We start from the raw sequence: 19236 nt of genomic DNA, 5'->3' as shown, positions 1-19236 counted from the left end.
TTCTTCTTTCTCTTGCTGCCACGTTAAAATTAGGTTCTTTCCCCAAAACACAACGAAGTTTACACAATTTTATCGCACTAACATGCTAATGCAGCTGCAATTGCGACACAATCCTGAAACGGTCTACTGTTAATCAAATAACTGAGGACGGGTAAGGTTATATTTTATGAATAGCTCATGGTCAGTATAAAAATAAATGTGGCTACAAATCTCGTTTCACCGCTACTGATGGCTCTTAAAACAATTACAAGAGAGTTTTGCATTATACAAAAAAAGCGCTGTCCGCATTACATCCTATCATTTGCTAAAAACTCGTTTCGTTATCTGGAACCATTCATAAATGGTATAAGGCACGTTATGAATATCTTAAATGCTATCATTTGCGCACACAACTGGCAGTAAATGCACTACATTCATTTTCTCGAGGTTGCCAATAGATGTAGATCTCATTTGCAAAATGCAATATGTTATCTCCGTTTCGTACATGACGTTATGTGTACTAACACGCAACAAACGAAAATCTATATTTACCTCTATTTTTCACAGCAAAGTATTCGAATTTCACGCAGTACCTTGATTAACATAGAAATAGAGTAAGTATGACTGCTGTCGGAATGATAGCCAGTTCATTACGAAGCTGACGAATGAGGCAATGAGATGCGTCAGAAACATTTTTTTTTTTCCGAATAGCTTCTTTAAATTGTTTGAGAAATATTGCAGTGCAACCGACGTGTGGATGACTACATTCCCGCAGTATACCTAAGGGGGCACAAAACGAATCGACGTAACGGACGAAGCTCGCAGTTCAGCAGGCGGAGGGCAACTGGGCCAGATGTCCCTTCGGAACAGATGGGTGGATCCGAGGACGCGTTTCTGCTTCCGGCCCAAGTTATCCTGCATGAGCTCCTAACGTGTTGAGTACTTTCTACCATGCACTTCACAGCGGGTTACAGAGATCCAGAGTTTGACATGCTACTATTCAAATGTCTTCTGAGAAATGCGGTTTTTGAAGAGCCTCTAATTACATCTCAGTGGGAGCAGATTCCATTATCAACAGACTCTCTGTGGATCATGAACTGTGTATGGCTGAAACAAAACTGTAAGGATGAGTCGTGAGTTCTTCTTGAACAGCACATCGTCAATCAGTAGAGCACTTGCCCGCAAAAGGCAAACGTCCTAAGTTCGACTCCTGGGCAGGTACAAATCTTTAATCTGCCAGGAAGTTTCACATTGGGGCACACTCCGCTACAGAGTGAACGTTCGACGTCGCAGGCCGAGGCTAATCTACACTGCCCAACACAATCGCAAGATCACTATTTTGAAACCCAGTCATTTTCTCACATTGCGGCGCAGAAGTTCGAAATTTAGCTCGAACCTCCCTGTAACCTTCCTCTTCAGTGGTGCAAAACACCAGAGCCTTGCGACGGCAACCTCGGGCTGGGAGAAGCTGGAAGCACTAATAAGAAGTCGACACACGCGAGAAGCAAGGCCAGAGCTCATAGTTCATGTTTAATGTCGTTGTTGTTGTGGTCTTCAGTCCTGAGACTGGTTTCATGCAGCTCCCCATGCTACTCTATCCTGTGCAAGCTTTTTCATCTCCCAGTACCTTCTGCAGCCTACATCCTTCTGAATCTGCTTAGTGAATTCATCTCTTGGTACCGAGCGAGGTGGCGCAGTGGTTAGCACACTGGACTCGCGTTCGGGAGGACGACGGTTCAATCCCGTCTCCAGTCATCCTGATTTAGGTTTACCGTGATTTCCCTAAATCGTTTCAGTCAAATGCCGGGATGGTTCCTCTGAAAGGGCACGGCCGATTACCTCCCAATCCTTCCCTAAAACGAGCTTCGCTCCGTCTCTAATGACCTCGTTATCGACGGGACGTTAAACACTAGCCACCACCCACCATCTCTTGGTATCCCGCTACGATTTTTACCCTCCACGCTGCCCTCCAGTACTAAATTGGTGATCCCTTGATGCCTCAGAACATGCCCTACTAACCGATCCCTTCTTCTAGTCAAGTTGTACCACAAACTTCTTTTCTTCCCAATTCTATTAAATACCTTCTCATTAGTTATGTGATCTTCGAATCTAATCTTCAGCATTCTTCTGTAGCACGACATTTCGAAAGCTTCCATTCTCTTCTTGTCCAAACTATTTATCGTCCATGTTTCACTTCCATACATGGCTACACTCCATACAAATACTTTCAGAAACGACTTCCTGACACTTAAATCAATATTCGATATTAACAAATTTCTCTTCTTCAGAAACGCTTTTCTTGCCATTGCCAGTCTACATTTTATATCCTCTCTACTTCGACCATCATCAGTTATTTTGCTCCTCAAATAGCAAAACTCCTTTACTGCTTTAAGTGTCTCATTTCCTAATATAATTCCCTCAGCATCACCCGACTTAATTCGACTACATTCATTACCCTAGTTTTGCTTTTGTTGATGTTCATCTTATACCCTCCTTTCAAGACACTGTCCATTCTGTTGAACTGCTCTTCCAAGTCCTTTGCTATCTCTAACAGAATTACAATTTCATAGGCGAACCTCAAAGTTTTTATTACTTCTCCGTGGATTTTAATACCTACTCCGAATTTTTCTTTTGTTTCCTTTACTGGTTGCTCAATATACAGATTGAATAGCATCGGGGAGAGGCTACAACCCTGTCTCACTCCCTTCCCAACCATTGCTTCCCTTTCATGTCCCTTGACTCTTATAACTGCCACCTGCTTTCTGTACAAATTGTAAATAGCCTTTCTCTCCCTGTATTTTACCCCTGCCACCTTCACAATTTGAAAGAGAGTATTCCAGTCAACATTGTCAAAAGCTTTCGCTAAGTCTACAAATGTTAGAAACGTAGGTTTGCCTTTCCTTAATCTTTCTTCTGAGGTAAGTCGTAGGGTCAGTATTACCTCACGTGTTCCAACATTTCGACGGAATCCAAATTGATCTTCCCCGAGGTCGGCTTCTACCAGTTTTTCCATTCGTCTGTAAAGAATTCGCGTTAGTATTTTGCAGTTGTGATTTATTAAACTGATAGTTCGGTAATTTTCACATCTGTCAGCACCTGCTTTCTTTGGGATTGGAATTATTATATTCGCCTGTCTCATACACCTTGCTCACCAGATGGTAGAGTTTCGTCAGGACCTGCTCTCCCAAGGCTGTCAGTAATTCTAATGGAATGTTGTCTACTCCGGGGCCTTGTTTCGACTTAGGTCTTTCAGTGATCTGTCAAACTCTTCACGAAGTATCGTATATCCCATTCCATCTTCATCTACATCCTCTTCCAATTCCATAATATTGTCCTCAAGTACATCGCCCTTGTATAGACCCTCTTTATACTCCTTCCACCTTTCTGCTTTCCCTTCTTTGCTTAGAACTGGGTTTCATCTGAGCTCTTGATTTCATACAAGTGGTTCTCTTCTCTCCAAAGGGCTCTTTAATTTTCCTGTAGGCCGTATCTATCTTACCCCTCATGAGATAAACCTCTACATCCTTACACTTGTCCTCCAGCCATCCCTGCTTAGCCATTTTGCACTTCCTGTCGATCTCATTTTTGAGACCTTTGTATTCCTTTTTGTCTGCTTCATTTACTGCATTTTTATATTTTCTCCTTTCATCAATTAAATTCAGTATCTCTTATGTTACCCAAGGATTTCTACTAGCCCTCGTCTTTTTACCTACTTGATCCTCTGCTGCCTTCACTAATTCATTCCTCAAAGCTACCCATTCTTCTTCTACTGTATTTCTTTCCCCCATTCCTGTCAATTGATCCCATATGCTCTCCCTGAAACTCTGTACAACCTCTGGTTCTTTCAGTTTATCCAGGTCCCATCTCCTTAAATTCTCACCTTTTTGCAGTTTCTTCAGTTTTAATCTGCAGTTCATAACCTATAGATTGTGGTCAGAGCCCACATCTACCCCTGGAAATGTCTTACAATTTAAAACCTGGTTCCTAAATCTCTGTCTTACCATTATATAATCTATCTGAAAGCATCTAGTATCTCCTGGGTTCTTACATGTATACAACCTTCTTTCATGATTCTTGAACCAAGTGTTAGCTATGATTAAGTTGTGCTCTGTGCAAAATTCTACCAGGCGGCGTCCTCTTTCATTTCTTAGCCCCAATCCATATTCACCTACTATGTTTCCTTCTCTCCCTTTTCCTGCTTTTGGATTCCAGTCACTCATGATTATTAAATTTTCGTCTCCCTTCACTACCTGTATAATTTCTTTAATCTCATCATAGATTTTATCAATTTCTTCGTCATCTGCAGAGCTAGTTGGCATATAAACTTGTACTACTGTAGTAGGCATGGGCTTCGTGTCTATCTTGAGCACAATAATACGTTCACTATGCCGTTTGTAGTAGTTTACCCGCCATCATCATTTGATCATACAGTAAAGCTGCATGCCCTCGGGAAAAATTAAGGCTGTAGTTTCCTCTTGTTTTCAGCCGTTCGCAGTACCAGCACAACAAGGCCGTTTTGGTTAGTGTTACAATGCCAGATCAGTCAATCATCCAGACTGTTGCCCCTGCAACTACTGAAAAGGGTGCTGCCCCTGTTCAGGAACCACACGTTTGTCTGGCCTCTCCACAGATACCCCTCCACTGTGATTGCACCTACGGTACGGCTATCTGTGTCGTTGAGGCACGCAAGCCTCCCCGCCAACAGCAAGGTCCATGGTTCATGGGGGGATATTAGATGTAAGGTGATTAATGACGTCACACCGACACGAAAATTAACCGCAATTCAGTCCGACGTCACCGTGGACTTGAAAGACAATGGGAAGGTCCTCGCAACCCTCATAACCACAACTCGCGCGTTCTCTTGGAGCCTCTGCGATCGAGGTCAGAAACGCGACACCCAGCGTTGAAACTGAAAATACTGCCTCCGATTTTTTTATGTGAAAACTCTTGAAGCTTTTTTTTAGATAAAAGAAACGTTATTAACATTCTACTTCTTTGTTCTCCATGTCTACATATTTGCAGCCCTCTGCCGCTAGGCGGCTCCTAATTGTAGCGTGTAACATAGAAGTGTGTAACGTAACTACGTCAGTGCATGAGAGCGTGCTGTAATTGAGTTTCGAATTCGAAAAGTACGTCAAGATACGGACCACCATTCCTTCAGCATGACAATGCTAGAGTGTATATGAGCGCTGCGACGTCTGCAGCAATCCGATGCCTTGGGTTCACTGTCATCGATCGTCCTCCTTACGCTCCCGACAGGGCCCCAACCGATTTTCATCTGTTTCCAAAATTTAGAGAGCACCTTCGAGGTTCAAATGGTTCAAATGACTCTAAGCACTATGGGACTTAACATCTGGGGTCATCAGTTCCCTAGACTTAGAACTACTCAAACCTAACTAACCTAAGGACATCACACACATTCATGCCCGACGCAGGATTCTAAACTGCGACCGTAAACCTTCGAGGACTTGACTTGATAGTGGTGGTGGTTAGTGTTTAACGTCCCGTCGACAACGAGGTCATTAGAGACAGAGCGCAAGCTCGGGTTAGGGAAGGATTGGGAAGGAAATCGGCCGTGCCCTTTCAAAGGAACCATCTCGGCATTTGCCTGAAACGACTTGATAGTGATGAAGTGGTATGAGCAGAGGTGAGGTTGTCAACAACGTCAGCCATTCTGCAGTAGCTGTATCAACAAACAGGTCTCTCGTTGGGAGGAATGCGTTCGTCGTATGGACGTGAAGAAAACAGATATGAAGTGTTAATGACGTCTCAGGGCGCCATGCTTTTGCACCATTACGGAGAAAGGCTAAAGGCGCCTTCGAGTCAGGTATCTAATTTCTTCGTCACAGTGGAAGAAGACAACCGGATTAAAAAAAAAAAAGGTGACACTTTAACTATGCTGCACAGTATATTTGTCCGCGATATCCTTTCTTCCAGGAGCTTTAACCCCGCAAGTGATGCAGGACAACTTCTGTGAGCATGCGTCGTGAGTTGTGCTTAGACAGCTCAGTCCGTAGAGAATTTGCCCGCGGGACACAAGAGTCCCAGTTCCGAGTTCCGATCCAGAACTTCATTATTATCTGCTAGGATGTTATAACAATAAATTCGTGAGTAAAAGTTAATTCCAAATTCGGCATTATCTGTGCGGAAAGATACATCAGTTATTACAAAATTACGAGTGCTACATTTCAGTACAGGCACCAGGACAAAACACCAGATCACAAACATCACGCCTAAAATCGCCAACAGTACACGGAATATGAACTCGATAACTGGAATTAATTTCCGAAACACGTCGTGCGTGACACAAATAAAGAGCAATTATGACTAGCATCAGCAAATGTCATTTGATAATAAAGAAAATCGTCTTATGGTCAACGAACTAAACGCACTACAGACAGCCCAGAAAGTTAAAGTCCGTTAGCCTCTGCACTGCGTGTGCTACTGCGGGCACAGAGACTTGACTGATGACGTGGGAGCCCTGGTGGCACGTAATCTGCGTGGGAAGTGGTCGCGCTGGTTCCAGACTCTCGGGCTCAGAAGCTCTTGCCTACTAGGCGCAAATTGAGACGCGTATTGCGCGTGTGGCGCGACGCAGCGCAGCGCAGCGCGTTTTTGTAACATCACAGCTTCAAATGGGACCGCGCAAATTGCGACGCGACGCGACTAGAACGCGACACGCGCCTGCGCCAGGTCGCGCGGCGTTGTGGTTGAGGCACAGTTTCTCGCGTCGCGCTTGCCTCGCTAGCATCGTGGGAACTTTGAGGAGGGGAGCGGAAAAGTAGCCCGGCCATATGCTCTTATCGGAACGGCGCATATCAGCAATGGTAGTATTGCCAATACGATAAATTTTGCGTTGCTGTGTACTGAATTCTATTGTCTTTGGGTAGTGTTTCGTTTTTCACCATTTAAACGCTCCAGATTTCTTCGTTAGCACGTTATGATTTTCTGTTATTTATACCCGCATAGTTTTGTTTTGTTTTTCTTCCGTCAAGAAAAATGTATACTTCTGTAACTGATGAGCCATTGGCCGCTGGAATTTGCACCATAAGCCTCCGTGATGTTTTCAGATCGCAAGAAGGGACAGAGGGTACTAGGTGAGTAAACAGTATCTGGTATGTGCCTATCATTCCGCCTGAAGGAACGCTCGTAATTATTTTAATACTGCTCAGATCAAGAAAAGGAATAAAATCCTTTGGTAAGTTTCCATTCCCGTCGCTCAGTGTTAAAAGTACGATGGGTTACGGGGATTCCACCAAAATTCCAACAGAGTTGTCAATCTGTTTTCGTGTGAGTTGTTAACCTTTTCTCATTCGAAAAAGCATCACCATTTATGAGTAAAGGCCACATTTCTCTTGGTGACTGGTTTAATTGTACTTTCTTTGTCACAATGTAATTTGCCAAACTCATCTCACAGCAGCTATTGAGACAGAATTCGGAAACGTAGGGCCTCATTAAACAAGTAACTGACAATCACAGAGCTCAATACCTTACGAAAAACCTCATAGTATCGATTTGCAGTAACATAAAAGAAGAAATTTCATGTTTAGGAAGCTCTTGTTTCGCTAGCTGTCGATAACTCTTAAAAAAATACAGTCACTGGAGTGAAATAAATAAAAAAAGAAGTATAAGTAGTGATATATCGCCATAGATAAGAAAGTTCCATGTGTTTAATAATTGGCAAAAGTCTCTTCCCCTTGTGTGCTATCATTCGCCAAACTTTCGTTTCGATGTCTCGAGCTGTTTAGGTGATACGAGAGATGTTGCGAGTATTTTATTCTCGCGGGCGTGAGATCGGAAGTGAGCGCGCTACATGGGATCCATTTTCTCGAGATCGGAGGCAGATATAGATCTCCTCCCAAGTCTAAACAAAAATTCAGCATGTTAGCTAAATTTCATACGCAGCAACATATGGTGTAATACGCACCAAACGCAAAATCATAGCGAGCCCTAATTTTCGTTGCAAACTTTTTGAATTTTGCGTAGTGTCTTACTAAAATGAGTACATCACAATAAGAATGGTCATTAGAGGGGTGATGAGCACGAAGCTGACATACAACGCTACAAGTAAGGCAAACATCATATATTTTCAGTGGATAGTTTCTGTAAAATCGTTTGAGAAAGGTAAGAGGTTGCGCGCACTTCGGTTGAGTCAGCGCAGAGCGTCGGCAGTCGGCGCGTGCGAAGTATGGTGTAAGTGTCGCAATATGCGCTGCACCCGCGCGACCCGTGCGTCACGTGCGTGTCGCGCTGTAGTGTAGTGTCACGTCACACGTGCTATACGCTTCTCAATTTGCGCCTAGCCTAAGCGCAAACTGAGACGTGTATAGCACGTGTGACGCGACACGACAGTGCAGCGCGACGCACGCATTCCGCACATGCGCTGGATCTGCGCATATTGCGACGCGCACACATACTTCGCATGCGCCGATTGGCGACGTTCTGCGCTGACAGAACCGAAGCGCCTGCACCCTGAAATCTTTCTCAAACGATTTTACAGAAACTATTCACTCAAAATATTTGATTTTTGCCTTACTTGTAGCGTTGTATGTCAGCATCGTGGCGAAATGCTCGTCATCTCCCTAATGGTCATACTTATTGTGATATATACATTTTAGTAAGACACTACACAAAATTCGAAAAGTTTGCAATGAAAAATAGTGGTCGCTATGATTTTGCGTTTGGCGCGTAAGAAATTTAGCTAACATATTGAATTTTTGTTTAGACTTGGGAGGAAGTCTCTATCTGTCTGCGATCTCGAGAAAATGGATGCTCTGTAGAGCGTTCACTCCCGATCTCACGCCCACGGGAATGAATTATTCACGACATCCCTCACGAGGCATCGAAGCGATATTTTGGCAAATGATGGCACACAAGGAGGAGAATCCTTTGCTGGTTCGTAAACGCAATGAATTTTCTTATCTATCGATGTAACAGAAGTCGCACTTTTCATTTAATGTTTTCATCCAGTCACTGTAATTATGTAAGGAGTTATCGACAGCTAGTGAAACAAAGCGTTTTTCGGTGTGATAATAAACATGAAATTTCTTCTCTTATGTTACCCCAAACCGAAACAATAAGGTGTTTCGTGAGCTATTGAGCTCTCTGGTAGCCAATTCCTTGTTTTATGCCGGCCACGGTGGCCGTGCGGTTCTAGGCGCTCAGTCCGGAACCGCGTGACTGCTACGGTCGCAGGTTCGAATCCTGCCTCGGGCATGGATGTGTGTGATGTCCTTAGGTTAGTTAGGTTTAAGTAGTTCTAAGTTCTAGGGGACTGACGACCACAGATGTTAAGTGCCATAGTGCTCAGAGCCATTTGAATCATTTTTTGAACTTGTTTTATGAAACACTCTGTTTCAGAATTCTCTCACAATAGCTACTCCAAAAATGAGTTTGTGCAAATTATACTGTGTTTTGGCAAAAGAAGTACAAGGAAACCTGTCAACAAGAGAAATGTGGCCATTACACAGAAATGCCGATGCTTCTTCGAAGGAAAAAAAGTTAATATTCACACAAAATTAAATCGCCAATTATGTTGGAATATTGGTTGAATCCCATAACCCATCGTATTTTTAACACTGAGCGACTGGAATGTAACCTTACCAAAGGATTTTATTCCTTTTCTTCAAAATGGTTCAAATGGCTCTGAACACTATGGGACTCAACATCTGAGGTCATCAGTCCCATAGAACGTAGAACTACTTTAACCTAACTAACCTAAGGACATCACACACATCCATGCCACAGGCAGGATTCGAACCTGCGACCGTAGCGGTCGCGCGGTTCCAGACTGTAGCGCCTAGAACCGCTCGGCCACCCCGGCAAGCTCCTTTTCTTCATCTGAGCAGTATTAAAATAATGACGAGCGTATCCGTCAGGCGAAATGACACGCACATGCCAGACGCTGGTTTTTCGCCTACGGCTTGCCAAACTGACAATGTGTGATTCGCGAATAAAATAGCTGTTATTGAGAAAAGTAAACAATTGATACATGGCACAACATAATGGTCAGTATATCGTCAGCAGCTGTGAACAATGCGCGCGTCAGGAATGCGGAAGCTAGCTAGTTGTGCCTTGTGACCGGAAGAATTCACATCGTTCGAAAACAATGTCCCTTTGTCAGCAATACATTTCAACAAATTAAATATATCAAATCACCACACTTGGTCATACTTTCAGAATAATACCAACCACTACTTCATTTGTGTAGCCTTTTGTATAATTACTTTATTAACGCTGACAGTATGTTTGCAACCACTGAAATGGTTTTTTCGCGTCACGATTGAAATATCGCTATTCGTGAGGGCTTCTCGACTGTTTCTATCTTGCAGTGGAAATGTGATGTCACCATGTACGTACATTAATGTCTCTCATTAAATCGATATCCAAATAATGATAGTGAAACTTATGTACTTCATATCTCGGACACTTCTACCAGGAGCACAAAGGGGTGATACCTGGGGAAATTACACCTTTTCGACTTTTTGTAACAGATTGTAGAGATACGTCAGCATAACATGCAGCAAGTACACTACTGGCCATTAGAAATGGCTACACCAAGAGGAAATGCAGACGATAAACGGGTATGCATTGGGCAAATATATTATACTAGAACCGACATGTGATTACATTTTCACGCAATTTGGGTGCATAGGTCCTGAGAAATCAGTACCCAGAACAACCACCACTGACCGTATTAACGGCCTTGATATGCCTGGACATTGACTCAAACAGAGCTTGGATGGCCTGTACAGGTACAGCTGCCCAAGCAACTTCAACACGATACCACAGTTCATCAAGAGTAGTGACTGGCGTATTGTGACGAGCCAATTGCTCGGACACCATTGACCAGACGTTTTCAATTGATGAGAGATCTGGAGAATGTGCTGGCCAGGGCAGCAGTCGAACATTTTCTGTATCCAGAAAGGTCCATACAGGACCTGCTGAAATGTAGGGTTTCGCAGGGATCGAATGAAGGGTAGAGCCACTGGTCGTAACACATCTGAAATGTAACGTCCACTGTTCCGAGAGCCGTCAATGCGAACAAGAGGTGACCGAGACGTGTAACCAATAGCACCTCATACCATCACGCCGGGTGATACGCCAGTATGGCGATGACGAATACAGGCTTGCAATGTGCGCTCACCGCGATGCCGCGATACGATAAACCGCAATCGCGATAGGCTACAATCCGACCTTTACCAAAGTCGGAAACGTGATGGTACGAATTTCTCCTCCTTACACGAGGCATCACAACAATGTTTCACCAGGCAACGCCGGTGAACTGCTGTTTGTGTATGAGAAATCGGTTGGAAACGTTCCTCATGTCAGCACGTTGTAGGTGTCGCCACCGGCGCCAACCTAGTGTGAATGCTCTGAAAACCTAATCATTTGCATATCACAGCATCTTCTTCCTGTTGGTTAAATTTCGCGTCTGTGACATTTCATCTTCGTGGTGTAGCAATTTTAATGGCCAGTAGTGTACATAACCTTGTTTTACTTTCCTGCCTCGCTTCTAGATCACATGATTCACTACCCCCAAGATGAATCGTATGTCCCTTCTTACGAACTGTAAACATTGTGGAGGCGGAAGATACAATTTCAGTGGCTTATGGCTTGTCAGATATTTAACTGTGCATTGTTCTTGACGAAAGAACAAATAAAACAAGAAATTATACAGATATACGAAACTGAAAACTATTATGTACTAACGAAAATAGATGGAGAGCTTAAACGTCGGAAACCGAAACACTACTGAGTGAGAAAATAAAATTCAGTATACCGTAAGGCTGTATTTTTCGGATGGGCAATACTTCGTGTGCCTACATGCGCAATGCCGAAGTGAGTATATTGCAGGACTGCCTTCTCGCTCCCCGCTTCACTTCTCCAGCAGTGCTCGCGTGATCCGTGGCGCGAACAAGTGAGCCCCAACCACAACGCCGCGTGAACTGGCGCAGGCGCTTGTCTCGCCCCAGTCTCGTCGCGTTGCCATATGCGCGGTCCCATTTGAACCTGTGAAGTTACAAAAAAGCACGCTGCGCTGCGTCGCGCCACACGTGCTATACGCGTCTCATGCGCCTAGCCTTACTCAGGATGGGCTGAGACTGCTGAGAGCTCAGCTCCCCCGAGATGCGGCACTGTTTTTCTTCGAGTCCTAGCGCACCGTGGGAAAGCTTGAAAGCTTGTCTGAGACCCTCCGGACACTTGCTAGGTCCAGTGACGTCCCTGTTGCGACCCGGGTGAAACAGTACCAAGGGAACGCAGGTAATAGGACACACCGAGCTACTCCTCCGTCCTCACATTGCTATGCACTACCTGATGATATCGTATCGGACCTCCTTTTGCCCGATTTAGTGCAGCAGCTCGACATGGCATGGACTCAACAAGTCGTTTAAGGACCTTGCAGAAATATTGAGCCATGCTGTCTCTACTGCCCGTCCATAATTGCGAAAGTGTTGCTAGTACAGGATTTTGAACACGAACTGGCTTCTCGATTATATACCTTAAGTGTTCGATGGGCCTCATGTCGGGCGATCTGGGTGACCATTCGCTCGAATTGTCCAGAATGTGCTCCCTGCCGCCGTTGGATAAGCAGCTGCAGCAGCAAGTCGTATAACCCTAGCTTACTTATTTGTTAGATAGTTTAATTAATTTCTTTGCGTGTTTTTGGGTACTTGCATTGTTTAATTCATATATTTCGGGCGTATTATAGTATTTGACAGTTGTAGCATCGCGCTTTAGTGTTTACTTCGTAGATTCTTATTTAAATTGCGTGTGAGTTTCGTATAGGAGGTGCAATTTCGAGTTTTAGTTACTGTAATCGTAAATTCAGCAGATTGTAGCGCAGTCGTTAGGCATTTGTACAGGTTAGTTGATACATTCTTTGCGTGTTCCGCTTGCGTCATCTAGGCACGGACTCGTGTTTCGGTAACTGTTGTTAAACATCGATTAGAATGGACAGGGACTGCGATTGCTGTGTTCGGATGAGGGCTGACTTGGCATCCCTTCGCTCACAGCTGCAATCGGCGCTGACTTCGGTCGCGCAGCTTGAGGCTGTTGCCAATGGGCACCACTGTGGGGAGCCGGACTCGGGTATCACGGGGATGTCAACCTCGTCCCGTCTGTCCCCAGATCGGTCCGCCGCTGTGGTTGCCCCGGTTGCTGCCCGCAGTGGGGCTGAGCCCTCGCCTGTGGTTGATTGGGAGGTCGTTCCAAGGCGTGGCAGGCAGCGAAAGGCGTCCCCGGAGGCTGATCAGAAAGCCTCCCCGGTGCGTCTGACAAACCGGTTTCAGGCACTGTCTCTGGCTGAGCCAGATGCAGCCGCCTGCCCTGTTTCAGAGGATCATTCTCAGCCTTCAAGGTCCGGGCAATCGCAGAGGGTGGGCTTACTGGTAGTTGGGAGCTCCAATGTTAGGCGCGTAATGGGGCCCCTTAGGGATACGGCGGCTAAGGAGGGGAAGAAATCCAGTGTGCACTCCGTGTGCATTCCCGGAGGAGTCATTCCTGATGTGGAAAGGGTCCTTCCGGATGCCATGAAGAGCACAGGGTGCAGCCAGCTGCAGGTGGTGGCACATGTCGGCACTAATGACGTGTGTCGCTTTGGATCTGAGGAAATTCTCTCTGGATTCCAGCGGCTATCTGATTTGGTGAAGGCTGCCGGTCTTGCTTACGAGATGAAGGCAGAGCTCACCATCTGCAGCATCGTTGACAGAACCGACTGCGGACCTTTGATGCAGAGCCGGGTGGAGGGTCTGAATCAGAGGCTCAGACGGTTTTGCGACCGTATTGGCTGCAGATTCCTAGACTTGCGCCATAGGGTGGTGGGGTTTCGGGTTCCGCTGAATAGGTCAGGAGTTCACTACACTCAGCTGGCGGCTACACGGGTAGCGGAGGCTGTGTGGCGTGGACTGGGCGGTTTTTTAGGTTAGAAGGCCTCGGGAAAATGCGGGATGGGCTGCAATGTGAAAGGGTGCTTGGCAATTACAGGACGTGCTTGGATCAAGGAACAGTCGGAATTTTAGTTGTAAATTGTTGTAGTTGTGCTGGAAAAGTCCCTGAGCTTCAAGCGCTAATAGAAACCACAGAAGCTGATATCGTTATAGGTACAGAAAGCTGGCTAAAGCCTGAAATAAGTTCTGCAGAAATTTTTACGAAGTCTCAGACGGTGTTCAGGAAAGATAGATTAGGCAGAATTGGTGGTGGAGTGTTTGTGTCTGTCAGTAGTGGTTTATCTTGTAGTGAAGTCGAAGTAGATACTCCGTGCGAATTGGTGTGGGTGGAGGTTATACTTAACAGCCGAATTAAGTTAATAATTGGCTCCTTCTACCGACCCCCAGACTCCGATGATACAGTTGCGGAACAGTTCAGAGAAAGTTTGAGTCTCGTAACAAATAAATACCCCACTCATACGGTTATAGTTGGTGGGGACTTCAACCTACCCTCGGTATGTTGGCAAAAATACTTGTTCAAAACCGGTGGTAGGCAGAAAACGTCTTCCGAGATTGTCCTAAATGCATTCTCCGAAAATTATTTCGAGCAGTTAGTCCACGAACCCACGCGAATTGTAAATGGTTGCGGAAACACACTTGACCTCTTGGCCACAAACAATCCAGAGCTGATAGAGAGCATCATGACTGATACAGGGATTAGTGATCACAAGGTCATTGTAGCTAGGCTCAATACCATTTCTTCCAAATCCATCAGAAACAAACGCAAAATAATTTTATTTAAAAAAGCGGATAAAGTGCCACTATAAGCCTTCCTAAAAGACAATTTCCATTCCTTCCGAACTGACTATGCGAATGTAGACGAGATGTGGCTCAAATTCAAAGATATAGTAGAAACAGCAATTGAGATATTCATACCTCATAAATTGGTAAGAGATGGAACGGATTCCCCGTGGTACACAAAAAAGGTCCGAACGCTGTTGCAGAGGCAACGGAAAAAGCATGCGAAGTTCAGAAGAACGCGAAATCCTGAAGATGGGCTAAAATTTACAGACGCGCGAAATTTGGCACGTACTTCGATGCGAGATGCCTTTAATAGGTTCCACAACGAAACATTGTCTCGAAATTTGGTAGAAAATCCGAAGAAATTCTGGTCGTATGTAAAGTACACAAGCGGCAAGACGCAGTCAATAACTTCGCTGCGCAGTGCCGATGGTACTGTTATAGACGACTGTGCCGGTAAAGCAGAGTTATTGAACGCAGTTTTCCGAAATTCCTTCATCAGGGAAGACGAATGGAATATTCCAGAATTTGAAACACGAACATCTGCTAGCATGAGTTTCTTAGAAGTAGATACCTTAGGGGTTGCGAAGCAACTCAAATCGCTTGATACGGGCAAGTCTTCAGGTCCAGATTGTATACCGATTAGGTTCCTTTCAGATTACGCTGATACTATAGCTCCCTACTTAGCACTCATATACAACCGCTCGCTCACCGATAGATCTGTACCTACAGATTGGAAAATTGCGCAGGTCGCACCAGTGTTCAAGAAGGGTAGTAGGAGTAATCCATTTAACTACAGACCTATATCATTGACGTCGGTTTGCAGTAGGGTTTTGGAGCATATACTGTATTCAAACATTATGAATCACCTCGAAGGGAACGATCTATTGACACGTAATCAGCATGGCTTCAGAAAACATCGCTCTTGTGCAACGCAGCTAGCTCTATATTCGCACGAAGTAATGGCCGCTATCGACAGGGGATCTCAAGTTGATTCCGTATTTCTAGATTTCCGGAAAGCTTTTGACACCGTTCCTCACAAGCGACTTCTAATCAAGCTGCGGAGCTATGGGGTATCGTCTCAGTTGTGCGACTGGATTCGTGATTTCCTGTCAGGAAGGTCGCAGTTCGTAGTAATAGACGGCAAATCATCGAGTAAAACTGAAGTGATATCAGGTGTTCCCCAGGGAAGCGTCCTGGGACCTCTACTGTTCCTGATCTATATAAATGACCTGGGTGACAATCTGAGCAGTTCTCTTAGACTGTTCGCAGATGATGCTGTAATTTACCGTCTAGTAAGGTCATCCGAAGACCAGTATCAGCTGCAAAGCGATTTAGAAAAGATTGCTGTATGGTGTGTCAGGTGGCAGTTGACGCTAAATAACGAAAAGTGTGAGATGATCCACATGAGTTCCAAAAGAAATCCGTTGGAATTCGATTACTCGATAAATAGTACAATTCTCAAGGCTGTCAATTCAACTAAGTACCTGGGTGTTAAAATTACGAACAACTTCAGTTGGAAGGACCACATAGATAATATTGTCGGGAAGGCGAGCCAAAGGTTGCGTTTCATTGGCAGGACACTTAGAAGATGCAACAAGTCCACTAAAGAGACAGCTTACACTACACTCGTTCGTCCTCTGTTAGAATATTGCTGCGCGGTGTGGGATCCTTACCAGGTGGGATTGACGGAGGACATCGAGAGGGTGCAAAGAAGGGCAGCTCGTTTTGTATTATCGCGTTATAGGGGAGAGAGTGTGGCAGATATGATACACGAGTTGGGATGGAAGTCATTACAGCAAAGACGTTTTTCGGCGCGGCGAGACCTTTTTACGAAATTTCAGTCACCAACTTTCTCTTCCGAATGCGAAATATTTTGTTGAGCCCAACCTACATAGGTAGGAATGATCATCAAAATAAAATAAGAGAAATCAGAGCTCGAACAGAAAGGTTTAGGTGTTCGTTTTTCCCGCTCGCTGTTCGGGAGTGGAATAGTAGAGAGATAGTATGATTGTGGTTCGATGAACCCTCTGCCAAGCACTTAAATGTGAATTGCAGAGTAGTCATGTAGATGTAGATGTAGACCAATCGCGAACAGCAGTGGGCCGGCAACAAGGTGCACTGTCATCCTAACAATTCCGTCGTTGTAACATGAAATCCGTTAATGGCTCTAAATTGTTTTCATCTAGCCGAACATAACCGTTTCCAGTCAATGATAGGTTCAGTTGGACCTGAGCAACCTGTCCATTCCATGTGAACACAGCCCACACCACTGTGGAGCCAGTGCCTTGTTGACAACTTGGGTCCATGGCTTCGTGGGGTCTGCACCACACTCGAACTCTACCATCAACTCTTACCAAATGAAATCGGGACTCATCTGACCAGGCCACGGTTTTCCAGTCGTCTAGGGTCCGACCGGCAGGAGAGGCGCTGCAGGCAATGTCGTGCTGTTAGCAAAGGCACTGGCGTCGGTCGCCTTATTGCCACAGCTCATTAACGCCGAAGTGGAGAGAGCTAATACCTGAAATTTGGTATTCTCGGCACACTCTTGACACTGTGAATGTCAGCATATTGAATTCCCTAACGATTTCTGAGATGAAATGTCCCATGAGTGTAGCTCCAACTACCATTCCGCGTTCAGAGTCTATTAATTCCCGTAGTGCGGACACCATCACGTCTGAAACCTTTTCATGTGAATCACCTTAGTACAAATGACAGCCCAGTCAATGCACCGACCTTTTACACTTTGTGTACGCGATACTACCGGGATCTGTAATCTCCATATCGGTATACCACGGCTTTTTCTAATCTCGATGTACTAAGCTCGGCTAAGCACACTACACTGACGTTAGAACCATGACTGATTCTACTACTTTTTGTGTGGAGAGAATAACCTGAGAGGCCACAGATCCGAATACAGATTTGTGGAGCTGGGAGTTGGAAGCAGCGTTAAATAAAATCTGACGAGATGCATCTCTCAGTTTCTCACAAAGGTACCATCAAGGTTTGAATGGTTTCCCCATTGAAACTCCACGCCTCTTTGTCATATGTCGAAACCGATAGTAGACACTGATTACAAATTTTCTTTTTGAGATCTTGAATACCCTGTTTAGTTTACCTGAAGCACTACATGTCTAATTTGCTCTTCTGTTAACTTCACTTGATGTTCATCCAGCAGCTGGCTTGATATGCTCTAAAAACTAATAGCCAATAACTGGTTCAGTAACTTAATTGTCAATTTACATTGTTTTCTTTTCGATTCGTTGGTTACACATTATTTGTGTCATATCGTAATTCATTTTCAAGACTACTTTTAAACTTTCTCTAACAAGTTACTTCATTCGTTGTTTAAGTATACCTGTACTAGAAACAAACATCGCAGCCCAAGATGAACACCAACAAAAGCAAAACGAGGATAATGAAATGTAGTCGAATTAAGTCGGGTGATGCTGAGGGAATTAGATTAGGAAATGAGACACTTAAAGTAGTAAAGGAGTTTTGCTATCTGGGGAGCAAAATAACTGATGATGGTCGAAGTAGAGAGGATATAAACTGTAGACTGGCAATGGCAAGGAAAGCATTTCTAAAGAAGAGAAATTTGTTAACATCGAGTATAGATTTAAGCGTCAGGAAGTCGTTTCTGAAAGTATTGGTGTGGAGTGTAGCAATATATGGAAGTGAAACGTGGACGATAAATAGTTTAGACAAGAAGAGAGTAGAAGCTTTCGAAACGTGGTGCTGTAGAAGAATGCTGAAGATTAGATGGGTAGATCACATAACTAATGACGAGGTATTGAATAGAATTGGGGAGAAGAGGAGTTTGTGGCACAACTTGACAAAAAGAAGGGACCGGTTGGTAGGACATGTTCTGAGGCATCAAGGGATCACCAATTTAGTATTGGAGGGCAAGGTGGAGGGTAAAAATCATAGAGGGAGACCAAGAGATGAATACACTAAACAGATTCAAAAGGATGTAGGTTGCAGTAGGTACTGGGAGATGAGGATGCTTGCACAGGATAGAGTAGCATGGAGAGCTGCATCAAACCAGTCTCAGGACTGAAGACCACAACAACAACATGGTGTCTTGCGCGAGTTATTGACTCGAGTGCGTATTGTATAGATTTTAGGCCCTTGCATCTGAATTCGCCCGCAAGTATTCACATAGATCTTACCCTTGGTCGCGATATAAAGTAAACCCCAGTTAAAGAGTATCATTAAAACTTACAGCACGTAGCAAAACATTGACGTAATTATTAATAGTGAAATGTGTCCTTTTTCAAACAGGAAATTGCAGTGCGACGCGCAAGGCCAACGCCTGATGAAGCAGTTTTTCATGGCTGTTTAACTTTCAGGATCTAAGAGACGGTAGCACGTAGGTTTCTTGTTTTCCTTGCCTTTGATTTTTTTTTTTCTGCTTCCATACCGTTTGTGGGGGTTAAGTTTCTTTGCTGGCAATCGGTACTAGATCCCTGATTGTTCTATTGAAGTATAGTTCTTTTTCGATAAATCAAATGCTGCGTGCAGTATA

General features: G+C 44.5%; 1 protein-coding gene across 1 annotated transcript in view; it reads right to left on the bottom strand.

The window, feature by feature from the left end:
- The window catches only part of LOC126335005 (uncharacterized), a 276236-nt gene that overhangs the window by 246007 nt on the left and 10993 nt on the right, over positions 1–19236 (bottom strand). The window lies entirely within an intron of this gene.

Source organism: Schistocerca gregaria, chromosome 2 (assembly GCF_023897955.1).
Source record: "Schistocerca gregaria isolate iqSchGreg1 chromosome 2, iqSchGreg1.2, whole genome shotgun sequence".
In the NCBI taxonomy this organism is placed as follows: Eukaryota; Metazoa; Arthropoda; class Insecta; order Orthoptera; family Acrididae; genus Schistocerca; species Schistocerca gregaria.
This window is presented reverse-complemented; position numbering and strand designations above follow the sequence as displayed.